The following is a 19,285-nucleotide window of genomic DNA, read 5'->3' on the forward strand; positions in this document are numbered from 1 at the left end:
AATATGGACAAAAATATGAGACGGAGGAAGTAATTTCTTTATCGATATTTAGCAAATTGATAATTTAAATATACTACAAGACAAGTTTAAAATTACAAAATTCAAATAGCATTTTGGTATATTAAACACATTTTTAATGTGGATCATATAATTCAATAATTTTTTTTAATTTTTTAATTTTTTTGCTTAGTTAAAAATTAAGTTACTTAAATTGAGACGAATGGAGTATTTAAAAAGGGGGAAAAAGAATTCCTTTGTCTTCGTCTCTGGATCGCCTTCGGTTACTGCAAAAGCGGCTGCTCTCTTGAATGCTTTGTTGCTGCTACGCTCTCCCCCATTATATGCTGCTGAAAAGACTTTATTAACCCCGTATTATGGTCTGACACATATGGTTTTGTTTGGTTTTGGTCGGTTTGACCAACTATTGCCTACATATTGCGTGATTTTGTCGCATATCATTCGGCCAAAACCCATGTATGTACAGTACATTCAAATATTTATTCGAAAATATAACTAGTATGCCTCATTGTAAAGAAGTTGAAGTCAGAAAAATGAATTCTTAATGTGATCATATTTTTTCAACTAAGTTAATCTTTGATTAAAGTAAATTAAGTATATTTGAAAAAGGAAAAAAAGATAAGTTCATCAACTTGAACAAAAATTAGTTAACCAATCTCTCTCAATATATATAATCACGCTCCAATATCAAACATGCTGAGATCGATTATATGAATTAGTGTTGATTATGTTCTTCCTTCAAATTCATCTTAGGCTAGCTTACAAACAACAACATACTAGTGTAATCCCATAAGTGGGATCTATGGAGCGTACGATGTACGCATATCTTACCCTTATTTTTGTAGGATAGAGAGGTTATTTTTGATGGACCATAGCTCAAAAAAAAAAATCTAAAGCAAAGTTGGAAGAAAAATTGATAGCAAAATACAAAGCAAATGAAGCAACAGATAATATATACATTGAAGAATAAGAAACTATGTGATTATTAAATACTACTTCTAATAATGAGAAGAGGAGAGGAGGCTAACCCTCTGCCTCTCCCATATAAGGTGCGACAACACTCAGTTACCTACTAACCTTCTATCCTAATTCTGGACCTCCATACCCTCCTATCTAGGGTCTATATATGTCTTTAGTAAGCTGAAGATATGTCATGTCGTGTCTAATCATCTCCCCCTCTTCTTCGACCTAACATTACCTCTCCTAACTTCTGCTACAGCAAACCTCTCACACCTCTTTACTGGAGCATCCACGCATCATCTTTTCACATGCCTGAACCATCTAAGTGAACATTGAGCTTCTTCTAAAGTCCAACAATTCACGGGATAAGTGTCATAGAGATGCAAATGCTAAGATGAGTGTGTTCATACGAGATTTGACAAGATAAAAAATGATCACATTCTCCAAAAAGTGCAAGTAGCAAAACATTTAGGATATAATGAGATACGGTCGCTTGAAATGATTTAGTCATATCCTGTGTCGACTTCCGAATGCACCGGTCTATACGAGTGAAATCATGGTGAGAAGGTGCTAGAATGAGACGAGGTAACCTAAAATTAAATGGAAGAAAATCGACTCAAAATACCTACAGCATATTGGAATCAATGCAGACTTAACGAAATATAAGATTACAGTGGAAGAAAATATTTTTATAGGCATTACTAATTATTAATTGAGAATGTATTTTAGTCAATTTGGTATGTTTACTTTAGTTCTTTGTTTGTATGAGTGTTTTAACCACATTAGAGATTCTTATGTCAATAGAAAAATATCGAGAGCTTGTCGTACTTACATATTATATAAGAGGTGTGAGAGGTTTGCTGTAGCAGAAGGTCAATGTTCACTTACATATTATATAAGAGTCTGGAACCAAAATGACTAAAAAAAAAAAAAGACTTGAACTAAAATATTCCAGAAAAAAAAAAAAAGCGATACAAAAGTACCTTTAACTCAGTATTTTACTACGTTTAAGGAGCTCCTTTTTTTTTTTTTTTTTTGAAACTGTGTTTGTTTTACATTTCATACTTTTTTACGTACTTAAGTCATAGATTAAGCATGCTTCGAGACTTCGGAACTTTAATATTTTATATAAAACCCGACTTATTTTTGTGCGATTAATAAGGTAGGCTCAATACATCAAGGTTACGCAAAGCTTTGGATTGTCGTTTTAGTGGTTGAAAGTGCTCAAAGTCCATTTTTTTAAGACTTGTTGTCATTAGTTTTAAGTTATTTATGTTTTAGGGTTTAGATTTAAGCGTGTTATTTTTTAGTCAAAATTGCATCATTCATACCAATCTCAAAATAATTAAATTGCACCATTCATAACAATATGAAAATACTTAAACTTGTTCATTAATAACAAACTTAAACTTGTTAAAATACAATCATCAAAGAAAGAAAAAAATTAAAATACATTCATCAATCAATGCCCTTGAGTCAATGCAAAACTAAACATACTAATATTCTTCAAATTAACAACATCATCATAAATTAAACATATAACAAAAATCACAATATTCTTAATCATCATCAGAATTGAAGTCTTCAATATCGTCCTTAGATAAATATCTTGGGTTTCTTAAGATAAATCTTTTTTCTATAAATGTTATTTCCTTACCGGTTGATGATGCTTGTTCTTCAGCCAACTTGACCATGTAAAATCTACAACATCGTACTAGCATTCAGTTGTTGTCTTTCCTAATCCTTTGTACCGCAACTGTCACGACCCGGCTACTGGCCATGACGGGTATCGGGGCTAACCACCGAGCACCACTCATTCTATTACTCATCTGCTTTCATTCACATTCCTTATGCTCATAATCATAGAAAACTATTTTCATTTGAAACGCATTCACTTTATATACATGAGCCCTTCGGCTATCAAAATAATATATATACATATACAATGATATATAAAATAATATATATACTTGTGAGACCATACTACCCACACTGCGTATCTACGAGCCTCTACTAGAGTACTAGACATATAGACGGGACAGGACCCCGTCATGCTCAAAACATGAATATATACATATATACCAAAAGAATAATCAATAGCACCTCCGGAAAATGGAGTGCTCTTCAAATCAGCTAATAGCTCCTACGAGTCTGGATCACCTCCCTGTCTACCTGTGGGCATGAACACAGCGTCCAAAGAAAACGGACGTCAGTACGAACATTGTACTGAGTATGTAAGGCATGAATGAAATGAACATAATAGAGAAATCGTAAGTCATAGGACGAGGATGTAACCTGCGTACTTTTTAGTGTGGATACATTTCATACATACATCATACGTAAGCATATCATACATATTACCATAGCGTATACCTCATCATCATATTTCATATACATCATCATCGTTAACCCGCGTCCGGGTAACCATCATATGCCGCCCACTAGTGGTGTCATGCCCGGCCCTCTAGGCTCGGTGTAAACATAGCAGCCCGCTTTAGCGGTGACATGCCCGGCCATCTAGGCGCGGTGTAATCGTATGCAGCCCGCCTTAGCGGTGACATGCCCGGCCATTTAGGCGCGGTGGAATTATATCATCGTACATATCATAGACTTATCAGTATTATTCATCTCATAGGCATATCATGGCTTTATCATAACTTAGCATCATTATATATTTATCATCAAAACATACATTAGAACTTGAAGGCACTATAGCTATGTCGGGGTGACATAAGGTCGTGAACCCCCGATTACATTATGGAGTAATCATAAGCGTTATATCTCACCTTGGAGGGACTAACGTTTTAAGGTGAGTACACATAAGGAAAACATCAATAGATCATAGTTAACACCATTAACTTTGTAGGAACATCATATCATGAACTCTAGAATCTTTAGACTTAAGCTCATCATTATCGTTGTCGTATTCGTAATGTATCTCTTATCTCATATGGCTATTCATGAACATAGGCTCTTAGTTTCCGGAATATAGGAAATTCTTGAAGAAGGAGGAAAATCATGCTATAAGATTCATGCCTTGGAAAGAAAGGTTTAGCCTTACATACCTTTGTCGTTTAACTATTCTATTGCTTGCTCGTTCTCCTTTAAGGCACACGTTCTACCTTCAAGAGAATTCGTATCGACATTAGCTAAACAATTGTAAGAACGTGTTTACTAAAGCTAGAGAAAATTGGGCAGCATTTCCTTTGTTTATACAACTTCCTCCATATTCCATATCAACTCCCAAACATTCATAACAACAATCACAATATCATAAACAACAATCGTCATTCGTTTACATTATTCACATTTCACGATTTCCCTTCAATTCTCCAAAATCATGATCATAGTTCACTATCATGTTTCTTCACATATAATACTCATTCCATGTTCTACATACCATTCATAATCTACTTATAATCATAACATACCCATATCCATGGTTCATTCCAACTACTACTCAACAATGGCACTATTCCCACATTTATGACCCATTTCATATATTCTCCTACAATCCGAATGTTTCAACTTTTCAATACTTCAAACAACATGAAAATACCATAAAACTTACCTTAGATATGGAGGAACAAGCCTTGAGTGGCAATACTCTTCTTACACTAGTTCACTTTCTCTTGGAATTTCTTGACTTAGATGACTTTAATGTGTTTCACAATCTTGATTCTTGTTGGTTTGATGAAGTTGATCATCAATTTTCCTTGAATTCTTGTGCATGAAGTGTATGGAACCTTCTAGGGGTCTTGAGAGAGATAAAGGAATGTGGGAAATGAAATAAATGAAGTGAGACCACATTTATATAATCGAACTTGTTCAGCTCGTCGGACTTCCACGGACACTTATACGGTCCGTGGAACATTTCACGATCCGTGTAAGCGGTCGTGGTTCACCGGCCGGACATCATTTTCTTTGGGTGTGTTATACGGTCCCTTATACGGTCCGTATCGGCCCCTTATACGGACCGTATAATGTTATACGGACCGTATAAGTCGGTCGTATAACTCCTTCTCCCAGAAATGTTCTCCGTCGTTCGTTTGATCTCCAATCCTTATGGAACCTTCTTAACACTTGTTTAACACTTCAATATCAATCCAAGGGACATTATAACTCTTTCCCAAAGCATCATTAGAACGTCATTAACTCGATACTCGAAATTCTTGCCCGACACACAACTTATGACTTGCTTTCCTTAGCAATTTTCCTCTCTTAACTCGAATGTCTTTGGAAATCTTAATTAGGACCATTAAAGGCTATTTCTTACTTATCAAAGCATCGTATACGTCATACCCTTCGTTAGTCTATTCACTGTACGCTAACGAAAAAATTTTCGAGGTGTAACATTCTTCCCCCCTTTTGGAACATTCGTCCTCGAATGTTAAGTCATCGGGGATTTTATAAAAATTTCGCGCAGTCTCCCCTGTAATATGGCACTACCATCCTATCACAACAACCCATAATCACATTTCCTCACGGGGCCACAACACAATAACAATATAAGTTGATCACACACGACCCATATGCATAAAAGAAAACATACATACCTCATAATTTCGATGCCTCATCATGAATCTCTTCCGAGGGCTGAAATAAGTGCGGATATATGGATTTCATCTTCTCTTCCGCCTCCCAAGTCATCTCTTCTCGGTTGTCATTCCGCCATAAGACTTTAACTGAGGCCACTTCCTTGTTCCGAAGCCTTCGTACTTGCCTGTCTAATATAGCAATGGGCAATTCCTCATAAACTAGCTTTTCTGTGATCTGAACATCATCTATTGGCACAATCTTTGTAGGATCTCCAACACACTTGCGGAGCATTGAAACATGAAAAACTGGATGGACTAATTCAAGTTCTGGAGGTAAGTCCAATTCATAAGCTACTTGACCCACCTTGCGGATAATCTTATAGGGTCCAATATATCGAGGACTCAATTTCCCTTTCTTGCCAAATCTCATCACCCCTTTCATTGGTGACACTTTCAAAAATACCCAATCATCAACTTGAAATTCTAAGTCTCACCGGCGGTTGTCCGCATAAGATTTTTGGTGACTTTGGGCTGTCAACAATCGATCTCGGATTACCTTGACTTTTTCCACTGCTTGTTGGATCAACTCAGGGCCTATTAGTTGCACTTCTCCTATTTCAAACCATCCAATTGGAGACCTGCACTTCCTTCCATATAAAGCTTCATACGGAGCCATTTGAATATTAGAATGATAGCTATTGTTGTATGCGAACTCAATAAGAGGTAAGTGGTTGTCACGCCCCAAACCATGGCCTGGGCGTAACACGGCACTCGGTGCCTGACTGCATGTAACCGAGCGAACCACATGGCTTACTGAATCATCATGAGGCATACATGAGCGGAATTATAAAGTGAAGTGCATGATGAGCTTTTGTAAAACATAATAAGTCATAATATTAAACACAAGTACTTGGTTAAGTCATGAATGCGGACAATATCATAAATGAGCCAAACCGGCTAACCAACTCTGAAGTCTAGCATGACACTTGTTTTGTCTATGAAACCTCTAACATGAGTCTGAAACACGTAACATACTCGCTGGGACAAGGGCCCCAGCATACCTTTAGATGCAAAACTAAATAAAGAAAGACAATTCCTAAACCTCGAATGAGATGGGGCTCCAATAAGGCAGTACATGCAAATCCTAATGAGCGAGGCGTCGTCACGTAAATTTGTACCGCATCGTGAAATGCAGGCCCCCGGCCAATAAAAGGGGACGTCAGCACATTGAATGTACTGGTATGTAAAGCAATAGAATGAAATGACATGGGACTTGTAAATAACATAACGAGACCGATTTGAAATATGATCATGAACATGAGTACATATACATATATAACATGTGTAAAGTATCGTGAGTAGGAGAGCGAGTAAATATAATCGACAACATGGTGCAGTATTTGCGTCCTACCACAGAACACACTCATACCTTGCCGGGGACATGAGATTTAATAATATTATGAAAGGATCCAGTCATTATGAGAGATCGTCCTAAGCATGGGTGGAGCGATCCTCATCCTACGGTGGCTACGTAGTTTCAGGCTATTTAAAGCCTTCTCGGTAATTAAAGCAACTCCCAAAAACATGAACATGTAAAAATAAGTGGCGATTCTTTGCCCATGGTTTCATAAATCATAACTTGCTTGTACATGGATATCATGAATTATAACTTGCTTGCATGGACTTGTAAAACATAGTATTTTTTGAAAATAGCATAATATATCTTAAACTAGCATGCATGAACCCATGGAATGAGATATATGGGTTTTTCATGGATTACGGACAGATTTTTAATAATCATAAGGAAATATTAAGAACTCAATGATGGAATTATAACAATTCATACATAATATAATCATGGACATGGACGTAGGGTTATCATGAGCATGGTATAGAAATTCTAGTTTTCGTAAAGAATCATAATCTATGGATTATGAGGCGTGGGGAAGAACAATGATGTTCCCACACGTAGATAGTAACTCTACATATCTGGTAATGCTCCAAACTTGAATCAAAGACTTTAACTTTGAAGAAGATTTCCAAAATCTTGAATTCTTGAACCTTGAGATGGGTTTTCTTGAAAACCCTAGGTTAGGAATGATGATTTCTTGTTTAGATTATAAGGATATATATTAGAATTGACTTGGAATGATTAAAGTAGGCTTACCTTGGTGTTCTTGATGATAGGAGAGAATAGAAGGTCATTCTAGGGCTTGGGGGTGTGAAGAACGAAGTGAAAAAGCCTTAAAACGAAGTTTTATAATTCTTCATCGGACCCATTTTACGCCCTATTTTACGTCTCGTAAAAGTTTTACGGATCGTATGTCTCACCATAAATCAATTACGTTGATTTGGGCTTTCGGACCAATTTTACGGTCTAAATATACAGCCGTATAATTTTCACGACCCGTATATTCCACCGTATATTGACAAAATACTATTTTAGTAAAACGGGAATAACTTTTTGTATAGATGTCTGTTTGACCTCCATAATATACCTTTGGAAAGGTATTTCAAAGATCTACAACTTTAAGAAGGAAATTTTCCCAAATTCCTTACTGATTTTTCGTATACTCATTTTAATTGAGACGTGGTGCAAACTCACTTGAAAACACGCTCCGTAGGGTAACTTCCGACTTTCCTTTGCTCAAGGACTCTTCTCATGTCTTGATTGGGTTTCAAACACCATTTATACACTACTCAAATTGGGTTCATTATACCCCCGTCTTATGAGTCAAATCTTAGCCCGAATGCACGAGGTGTTACAGTGGTCATCCCAACTACCATCGAAATCTAGTACACATGCTCGTAGCATATCTTCCAAGGTCTGAATAGTACGTTCGGCTTGCCCATCAGTTTGCGGATGAAATGTCGTGCTGAGTTTCACTTGAGTACCTAGACCTTCTTGGAATGATTTCTAGAACTTAGCTGTAAATTACGCTCCTCTATCTGTGATAATGGATATCAGAACTCCATGAAGTCGCACAATCTCCTTGATGTACAACCTTGCATAATCTTCTGCTGGGTAGGTGGTCCTGACAGGAAGAAAATGAGCTGCTTTCGTGAGTCTATCTACGATTACCCATATGAAATCATGCTTACCTCGAGAGGGAGGTAATCCCACAATAAAATCCATATTGATCACTTTCCATTTCCAAGTAGGAATTTCCATTGCTTGCAATAATCCTCCTGGCTTCTGATGTTCGATCTTTACTTGCGGCAATTTGGACATTGAGCTATAAATTCTCGCTATGTCTCTTTTCATGCCATCCCACCAATATATCATCTTGAGATCATGATACATCTTTCGCTCGGATGAAGAATATCGAGAATAATGGGCTTCTCTAGAATTTAACACGACAATTACGCAACATTCGGAACACATAGCCGCACCTCGGTATCTAAGAACTCCCTCTGTCAAGGCTTCAAATGAAGACTTCTCTTTCGCATGACACGTATCTCTATAATGGTTCAATTGAGGATCTTTATACTGCCGCTCTTTTACTTCCATGTCCAAGGATGAAACTGTGGGATTATTAACACTAACTCCTGCACCACCTGAATCAATTAGACGTACTCCAAGATTAGCTAGTTGGTGGAGTTCATGAATCATTTCTTCCTTCTCCGAAGGAACTTCGCATAGACTGCCCATTGATCGGCGGCTAAGCGCATCGGCTACTACATTTGCTTTCTCGGGGTGGTATAAAATATTCACATCATAATGTTTAGTAACTCTAACCACCGCCTGCCGCATGCATTCAACTCCTTTTGTTTAAAAATGTATTTAAGACTCTTGTGATCTGTATAGATATCAACGTGCATATCCTACAAGTAGTGTCTCCACATTTTTAATGCGTATAACTTCATGACCAATTCGAGATCATGAGTTAAGTAGTTCTTTTCATGTTTTTGCATTTTGTCTCGAAGCATAAGCAATGACTTTACCATGCCGCATCAATACGCATCCTAGCCCAACGACGAAGCATCACAATATACAACATAACCATCGGCCCTTCGGGAGTGTTAAGACCGGGGCCGAGGTTAATCCGTCCTTCAACTCTTGGAAGTCTGCGTTCACAAGCATCATTCCACTAAAATTTAGCCGACACGGGTTAGCTTCGTCAATGGGGCTGAAATAGATGAAAAGCCCTCTACGAATCTTCTATAATAGCCTACCAATCCTAGAAAAATACGGACTTCTGTAGGCGTCGTAGGCCTTGGCCAAGTCTTCACAGCTTCAATTTTCTGAGTATCAACTCGAATGCCATCGTCTGAAATAACATGACCCAGAAATGTCACCGAATTCAGCCAAAACTCGCACTTTGAAAATTTTGCATACAATTCTCGAGTTCGAAGAATTCCAAGAACAATACGTAGATGGTGCGTATGTTCGATTTGTGCGAGAGTATACCAGAATGTCATCAATGAATACTATTACAAATAGATCCAAGAGAGGCCTGAATACATTATTCATCAGATTCATGAACACTGCCGGGGCATTAGTTAGCCCAAATGACATCACCCGAAATTCATAATGGCCATATCTCGTTCTGAAAGCTGTCTTAGGAATATCTTCCTCTTTAACTCTCACTTGATGGTAACCCGACCTCAAGTCTATTTTGGAGAACCACTTGGCACCTTGTAGTTGATCGAACAAATCATCAATTCTCGGAAGAGGATATTTGTTCTTGATCGTCACCTTATTCAACTGCCTGTAATCAATGCACATTCGTAGGGAGCCATCTTTCTTTCTCACAAATAGGACAGGCGCTCCCCACGGTGATGAACTGGGTCTGATAAACCCCGTCTTAAGCAAATCTTTCAACTGTGCCTTTAGCTCTTTCAGTTCTGCCGGAGCCATCCGGTAAGGAGGAATAGAAATAGGCTTGGTATCCGGCAATACATCAATAGCGAAATCAATTTCTCTTTCTGGAGAAAGGCCTGGAAGTTCATCTGGAAATACATCCAGAAATTCATTCACTCTACGGAACGGATTGGAAAGTTGGCGACTTTGCTTCGGTGTCATGAACTCGGACTAAGTGATAGATATAGCCCTTGGCTATCATTTTTCTTGCCTTAAGGTAGGAAATAAACCTACCTCTTGGAGATGTTGTATTACCTTTCCATTCAAGCACGGGCTCACCCGGAAATTGAAATCGAACTACTTTCATTCGGCAATCAACATTAGCATTGCATGAGGCCAACCAATCCATTCCCATAATCACATCAAAATCTAACATTTCAAGTTCAACTAAATCAGCTTTAGTTTGGCGGTCACATATCACAATTATACAATCTTTGTACACTTGTCTAGCTATCACGGGATCACCAACCGGAGTGGAAACCTCAAAAGGTTTAATACAATTAGCAACATATGGAGTAATATAGGATAGGGTAGAACCCGGATCTATTAATGCATACACATCATGAGAAAATACGGACAATGTACCTGTAACCACATCTGGGGAGGACTCAAGATCCTGTCGTCCGGCTAAAGCATATATGCGGGGCTGTGTGGCACCTGAAGTAGATGCTCCTCCTTGGCCTCTACCTCGACCGTTGGAATACGGGGAGTCTACCACACCGGCGCACTGAAGAGGAGCCAGCTGCTGATCCTGTGGGTTGAACCCCACCTCTACCATACCTCGATGGATAATCTCGCATCAAGTGTCCAGTCTGTCCACAAATATAGCAAGCATCTATGCCCTGGCGGCATGGCCCCGAGTGCAATTTTCTACAGTGGCTGCATCGGGGAACCGGTGGTCTCCTCTGACTATAATCACCCCTAAATTAGGAACTGGAAGCTCTCGAACTCTGGCCCTGTCCTGAAAGAATGGAGCGATCAAATCTCCTACCCGTAAATCGTGGAGGTGCACTAGTCACCGACTGGCCTGAGTGTCTAGAATGTGTCTGCCTTGATCCCCCTCTGTAATCACGCCGCCCCGCACAGATCGGGCCCTCTTACTTTGTCCTCTATCGATATCACGATCACCCCTCTGCGGATGTTGTTGTCCTTCTAAATTTTGGGCATGGGCTTGAATACGGGAAATATCCATCCCATCTTGCAACGAGGCCGTCAAACAATCCTTGAATAAATGTGGCCCTAAGCCACTCATAAATCTATGCACCCTATCTCCCATATCGGCCACCATGGTCGGGGCATATCTAGCTAATGAATTAAATTGAAGGCTATACTCCCGAGCACTCATATTCCCTTGTTTCAAACTTAGAAATCTATCCGCTCTAGCTCGGCGGATCTCGGGTGGCAAATAATGGCGGATGAAGGCATCTACAAATTCTTGCCAAACGGGAGGAGGCGCATTCTCTTTTCTTGATGCCATCCAATTATTATACCACAATACCGCCACATCTCGGAGTCTATAAGATGCCAACTCCATGGATTCAGTCTCGGAGGCATGAATAATCTTTAATGTTCTCAACATCTCATCAATAAAGCCTTGCGGATCTTCATCCGGCTTTGACCCAAAAAACTCGGACGATTCAAACTCATAAAGTCACGGGGCTGCGTACTAGCCGACCGATCACTTGGACCCGCTATATATATATATATATATATATATATATATATAATATATATATATATATATATATATATATATGCCGTCACTTGTTGACCCGAAGTAGCCGGATGGAGGAAGCTGGAGGACCATAGGGGGCCGGAGCCCGAAGCCCCTTCTTGTTTTTCCGTAATGGGCGGGTGGGAGAAACGTAGATAGAGCCTCATTATGTGATTCACCCTCATCTATATTCATAGGTGGCTCTCTTTCGCCCGCCTTTTCATCGTAGTCTTGCTCCCTTCTCGGTAGCTTTTAGCTTTCCACTTTGGCGCATTTCTAAAATCATAGCACACTATTAAGGAGGATAAAATCTTATAACACCGCTCTATCGCGCGATCTCTTAAGATGAAAGATGGTCATTTTTCCTAAATGCCCGTAGCCTCTTGTTTATAACGTGGCGCGCAACACACCATAAACAAAACTCTACTAGACACGCTCGTAGACATTTTCTAGAATCGAATCGCTTCCGATACCACTTTTGTCACGACCCGGCTACGGGCCATGACGGTACACGGGCTAACCACCGAGCACCACTCATTCTATTACTCATCAACGTTTTCATTCACATTTCTTATGCTCATAATCATAGAAAACTATTTTCATTTGAAACGCATTCACTTTATATACATGAGCCCTTCGGCTATCAAAATAATATATATATACATATATAAAATAATATATATTTGTGAGACCATACTACCCACACCGCGTATCTACGAGCCTCTACTAGAGTACTAGACATATAGACGGGACGGGACCCGGACAGACCCCGTCATGCCCAAAACATGAATATATACATATATACCAAAAGAATAATCAATAGCACTTCCGAAAAATGGAGTGCTCTTCAAATCAGCTAATAGCTCCTACGAGTTTGGATTACCTCCCTGTCTACCTGTGGGCATGAACACAGTGTCCAAAGAAAACGGACGTCGGTACGAACATTGTACCGAGTATGTAAGGCATGAATGAAATGAACATAATAGAGAAATCGTAAGTCATGGGACGAGATGTAACTCGCGTACTTTTTAGTGTGGATACATTTCATACATACATCATACGTAAGTATATCATACATATTACCATAGATATACCTTATCATCATATTTCATATACATCATCATCGTTAACCGCGTCCGGTAACCATCATATGCCGCCCACTAGCGGTGTTATGCCCCGCCCTCTAGGCTCGGTGTAAACATAAGAGCCCGCTTTAGCGGTGACATGCCGGCCATCAGGCGCGGCGGTGTAATCGTATCGCCGCCTTAGCGGTGACATGCCCGGCCATTTAGGCGCGGTAGAATTATATCATCGCACATATCATAACCTTATCAGTATTATTCATCTTATAGGCATATCATGGCTTTATCATAACTTAGCATCATTATATATTTATCATCAAAACATACATTAGAACTTGAAGGCACTATAGCTATGTCGGGGTGACATAAGGTCAGGAACCCCCGATTACGTTATGGAGTAATCATAAGCGTTATCTCTCACCTTGGAGGGACTAACGTTTTAAGGTGAGTACACATAAGGAAAACATCAATAGATCATAGTTAACACCATTAACTTTGTAGGAACATCATATCATGAACTCTAGAATCTTTAGACTTAAGCTCATCATTATCGTTGTCGTATTCGTAATGTATCTCTTATCTCATATGGCTATTCATGAACATAGGCTCTTAGTTTCCGGAATATAGGAAATTCTTGAAAAAGGAGGAAATCATGCTATAAGATTCATGCCTTGGAAAGAAAGGTTTAGCCTTACATACCTTTGGCGTTTAACTATTCTATTGCTTGCTCATTCTCCTTTAAGGCACACGTTCTACCCCTTCAAGAGAATTCGTATCGACATTAGCTAAACAATTGTAAGAACGTGTTTACTAAAGCTAGAGAAAATTGGGTAGTATTTCCTTTGTTTATAAAACTTTCTCCATATTCCATATCAACTCCCAAACATTCATAACAACAATCACAATATCATAAACAACAATCGTCATTCGTTTACATTATTCACATTTCACGATTTCCCTTCAATTCTCTAAAATCATGATCATAGTTCACTATCATGTTTCTTCACATATAATACACATTCCATGTTCTACATACCATTCATAATCTACTTATAATCATAACATATCCATATCCATGGTTCATTCCAACTGCTACTCAACAATGGCACTATTCCCACATTTATGACCCATTTCATATATTCTCCTACAATCCGAGTGTTTCAACTTTTCAATACTTCAAACAACATGAAAATACCATAAAACTTACCTTAGATATGTAGGAACAAGCCTTGATTAGCAATACTTTTCTACACCAAAACCCTAGTTCACTCTCTTGGAATTTCTTGACTTAGATGACTTTAATGTGTTTCACAATCTTGATTCTTGTTGGTTTGATGAAGTTGATCATCAATTTTCCTTGAATTCTTGTGGATGAAGTGTATGGAACCTTCTAGGGGTCTTGAGAGAGATGAAGGAATGTGGGAAATGAAATAAATGAAGTGAGACCACATTTATATAATCAGAACTTGTTCAGCTCGTCGGGACTTCCACGGACACTTATACGGTCCGTGGAACATTTCACGGTCCGTGTAATTGGTCATGGTTCACCACTGGCCAGACATCATTTTTGTTGGGTGTTATACGGCCCCTTATACGGACCGTATAAGTCGGTCGTATAACTCCTTCTCCCAGAAATGTTCTCCGTCGTTCGTTTGATCTCCAATCCTTATGAAACCTTATTAACACTTGTTTAACACTTTGATATCAATCTAAGGGACGTTATAACTCTTTCCCAAAGCATCATTAGAACGTCATTAACTCGATACTCGAAATTCTTGCCCGACACACAACTTATGACTCGCTTTCCTTAGCAACTTTCCTCTCTTAACTCGAATGTCTTTGAAAATCTTAATTAGGACTATTAAAGGCTATTTCTTACTTATCAAAGCATTGTATACGTCGTACCCTTCGTTAGTCTATTCACTGTACGCTAACGGGAAATTTTTTGAGGTGTAACAGCAACCTCGCAAGAATCTTGATCAGTTTGAGGCATGCTCAATGAAAATCTTGTTGGGATTGGGCATTGAGATTTTTCAAGTCACGAACAAGAAGTTGTGATTCGGCGTACCGATATGCCCATTCGCGACGTAAATGACAATAATGTTCACGTGGATCTAAATATTTCAGCTCGCGAAAATCGTCATTACGCTCTATTAAAAAGTGGGGCTTGAAATCGTCTAGCAAGAATTCACTGTTATCGGTTGAGGAATCAGCGGAATAGTTGCTTTGATTTGAGTTGTCATCACCACGGCTATTCTAATCCTTTGGAAAAAATACCGACCAATCTACATTTCTACTATTCGACATTGAATTTTAAGTAGATACTAAGTAGCAAAAGGTTACTTAGATAGATATCAAACTCAATAGGTTGTGGGATCATGACTATGACCCCACCAAATTTATTTAATACAGTACAACTATTAATAATATCATAGGGAATCATGATCATCGGACATCTCACAGTCCGAATCCCACTTGGATCTGAATCTGATGTAACCATGTTGACCATATTCTGCCAGGAGGCAACGTATTTTCATCTAATTGTTCTCTTGGCAAAAACGGTTAAGAGCAAAATTCAACTTTTGTGGAGTGCCACGAGGCATTGACATAGCACAATTTTTTGGGCGTTTAAGCTCTAATGACCTCAAGTTTTGTTCCAGTGCTACAGCCTCCCTAAAATGCCAATTCCACTCATCTATCATCATATTGTTGTAATGTTGATTGTATCTCTCGTTTAGGTTATTAGAGTATTCAAAATCTTCACCCAATTCCCATGTCCTACCCATTGCTTGAATATGTCTCCCGGAGAGAACTTTGTAATATGACTAATATCTCCAAATTGATTAAAAAATGACATAATAACTCAATTTTGTTTGGTTGGTAGTTATTCATCAATTACGTTAAATAATACTCGCTAGCATCAAACCCGTGCATTGTGTTGTCAATCATTTAATGTATAACGCAAATTTAAATGCGTTATAACATTTTTCTGTATGACAACTCCGATTGACAACACACTACACTAATTGACAACACGAGACACGATTCTGACCAGCTTTAGCGCAGTAATTTACTGTGTTATGTGAGAATAACGCAGTAAATTAATGCGTGCAACAAATTCATGCGTTATGCAATACTGCACTGAATGACGACACAATCCGTACTTGATTTGACTTGACGTAACGCAGCAGGACACACTAATTGCATGTGTTATATGATTCAAATTCATTCAAACCTTATATAATACAGATTTTGGATGAAAGAAAAACACAATTTCTAAGTTTCATCCAATTTCTGCATTCTATCCAATTTCTAAGTTTCATTCAAATTCTGCATTTTGTACTCCTAAATTAGTTTAAAAATGGAAGATGTTCCAACTATTAGGGTTTTCTTTATTCTGGGATGGAGAAATTATATTCGAGGATAATAGTTTGCGTTATGAATCTCCCCCAAAATACCATGCTAAGTTTCCATTTAACTTAAAATACTCAAAACTACTTCAACCCTTGTATAGTAAAATAAAAGTGAGTAGGGGAGATTTTGATTTAACTATAATTGGAAAATATCCAATATCATTTACGCCGCAAGGTGTAATTAGTTATGCACAGTGACATATTGTAGACGATGATTCTTTGATGGATGATTTGAAGGCGCCTTACGATTATATGAAATGTATAAGTTTAAACGTCTTTGAAATGTACGCAGAGAATGTCCCCATTAATCGTGTTGAAGTCATGGCTACTGCTCCTCTGGAAGCCCGAAATATGGCTACTGCTCCTCTGGAAGCCCGAAATAGACCTCGTCGGGAAGCCCAGTCTAGAAATTCAGGCTGAAGTTACTGAAGCGGAACCTACTCGTGAACACAATTACCCTGACATGAGTACTTATGAAGGCATTTTGAGGAGTCAAATGCCTCTGGAAAGTTTAAGTCAGGAATTTGATGGGCAGTGGTAAATATTCATTATTCTCATTATTATTCTCATCATCATCATCATCATTATTATTATTATTATTATGTGTAGTAGCATATGTTTATTACTTGAATGCTACTAATGATGTTGATTATATTTTTTAGGGGTTATACACCTGATATGGATCATATCTGACAGTCCTCTCAATCGGGATGGATGAATCAGGTTGAAACATCCACAGCCTATCCAACTACTCAAAACGATGGTCCTTTTTCAAGTTTCGGTGCAGTTGATTAGTATCGTTACGTCTACTTTTTTAACATCAATAGTATTATTTGATGTTTAGTAGTTAAAATACTCTATTTTCTTATGTAGGGAGAATGAGGTCGTTGCACCAAATTATAGGAAAAGACCTGCTCTGGATGGTGTGGATTATCTGAATTATATAGATACATCATCAAGTGATAGTGAGGAAATACCTAATGCGGAGGAAAGTAAAGATGAAGAAATGGATGTTCCACTAGGGAGGCACACTCGAAAATACTTATTTTGTAATTATGTTGGTCATGATAAGCGTGAGTGTCCCTTACGGCATGGTGGTCAAAATACATCTCGCGGTGGAAGTACCTCTCATGGCGGAGGAAACTTTCGTGGTGGTGGCACATCTCGCGATGGTGACGGAAGATCAACTCAAGGGCATGAATTGATGAATATTTTAAGTTTTTTCTTTCTTTGATGATTGTATTTTAACAAGTTTGTGTTTGTTATTAATGAACAAGTTTAAGTATTTTTATATTGTTATGAATGATGCAATTTAATTATTAAATACTGCGTTAAAGGTACTTTTGTCATACTTTTTTTCTGGGGTATTTTGGTTCAACCCCTCTTTTAATGGGTCATTTTGGTTCCGGACTCGTAACAAAAGTGATACAAAAGTACATTAGGACTAACCGTAACGGTATGGTTAAGTCCTTTAGCGCAGTAAAATATTGCGTTAAAGAACCTCTTTTTTTTTCTTTTTCTTTTTTTGGTTAAACTCTCTTTCTTTTATATTTTCACACCATTTTACGTACTTTAGCCATAGATTAATCATGCTTCAAGACTCCGGAACTTCAATATTTTATATAGAACCCTACTTACTTTTGTGCAATTAATAAGGTAAACTCAATACATCAAGGATACACAAAACTTCAGATTATTGTTTTAGTTGGGGAAAAGTGCTCGAAGTAAGTTTTTATTTGAAGACATATTGTCATTAGCTTTAAGTTATTTATGTTTTAGGGTTTCGTGGTATTTTTAAATTAATGCGTAACTTTATTTCAAATATGTCATGATTTTTTTATTATCAATTTAGGATGTCACACTATAAACGATAATAAAGACTAAGATAATATTTATAAATATAAATAGATACGCAAAAATATTTAATATTTACTTAAATTGTACAACTTAATTGTATATACACTATCGTGGATGGGTCCCACATGTGGTATGCCTAAGACTATCCTTAGGCCTAAGGCTCATACCATCCCCACCGCCCTCACCATCGTCTCGATTCCCCTTTTTCCTCTTAATAAGATGGCGCTCTAAGCCATGATCATCCCTCGCCCTTGGTCCCTTCCGCATAACGTGCTTCTTCTTAGGATCTAGTCCCGCTGGTACGCTCGGAATCTCAGGCTGATCTGGTTCTGGAGATGAGACCTCCTCCTCGTTGGGAGATGCCACCGCAGGCGCCGAAGGATGAACCTGAAAAATATATAATAATTAGTACCAATTCTTATTTATATTGAATACATTAACGTTTGTTAAATAATCAAACCTATGTATCGACGGGTGCCTCAGTAGGCTCATGAATGGGCTCCTGAGAAGGGTCTAGCACAAAATATGAAATAGTCTCATAGACGAGGTGTTGAGAGGTGAAAGCTGGAGCGGTGTGCTGTTTGAGGTCCAAATAAAGGTTAAAAAAATGAAAGTAATATTCACCTTATATTGAATAAAATTAAGTTTAACTAAAAATCCTATCTGCGGCTCGACAGTCTCATGAGAAAACATCTGTGGCTCTACAGGCCCATGAGAAAATGCCTGAATGGGTCGCTCTGGTGGACCCACTGGCGCCGAATCCTAAAATATGAAAAATTATGAAATAATAAGTAACATATATATTTAAAATAAGTACATTAATGTGTTAAATGAGTATT

The sequence above is a fragment of the Lycium ferocissimum genome, chromosome 8, assembly GCF_029784015.1.
Source record: "Lycium ferocissimum isolate CSIRO_LF1 chromosome 8, AGI_CSIRO_Lferr_CH_V1, whole genome shotgun sequence".
Lineage (NCBI taxonomy): Eukaryota > Viridiplantae > Streptophyta > Magnoliopsida > Solanales > Solanaceae > Lycium > Lycium ferocissimum.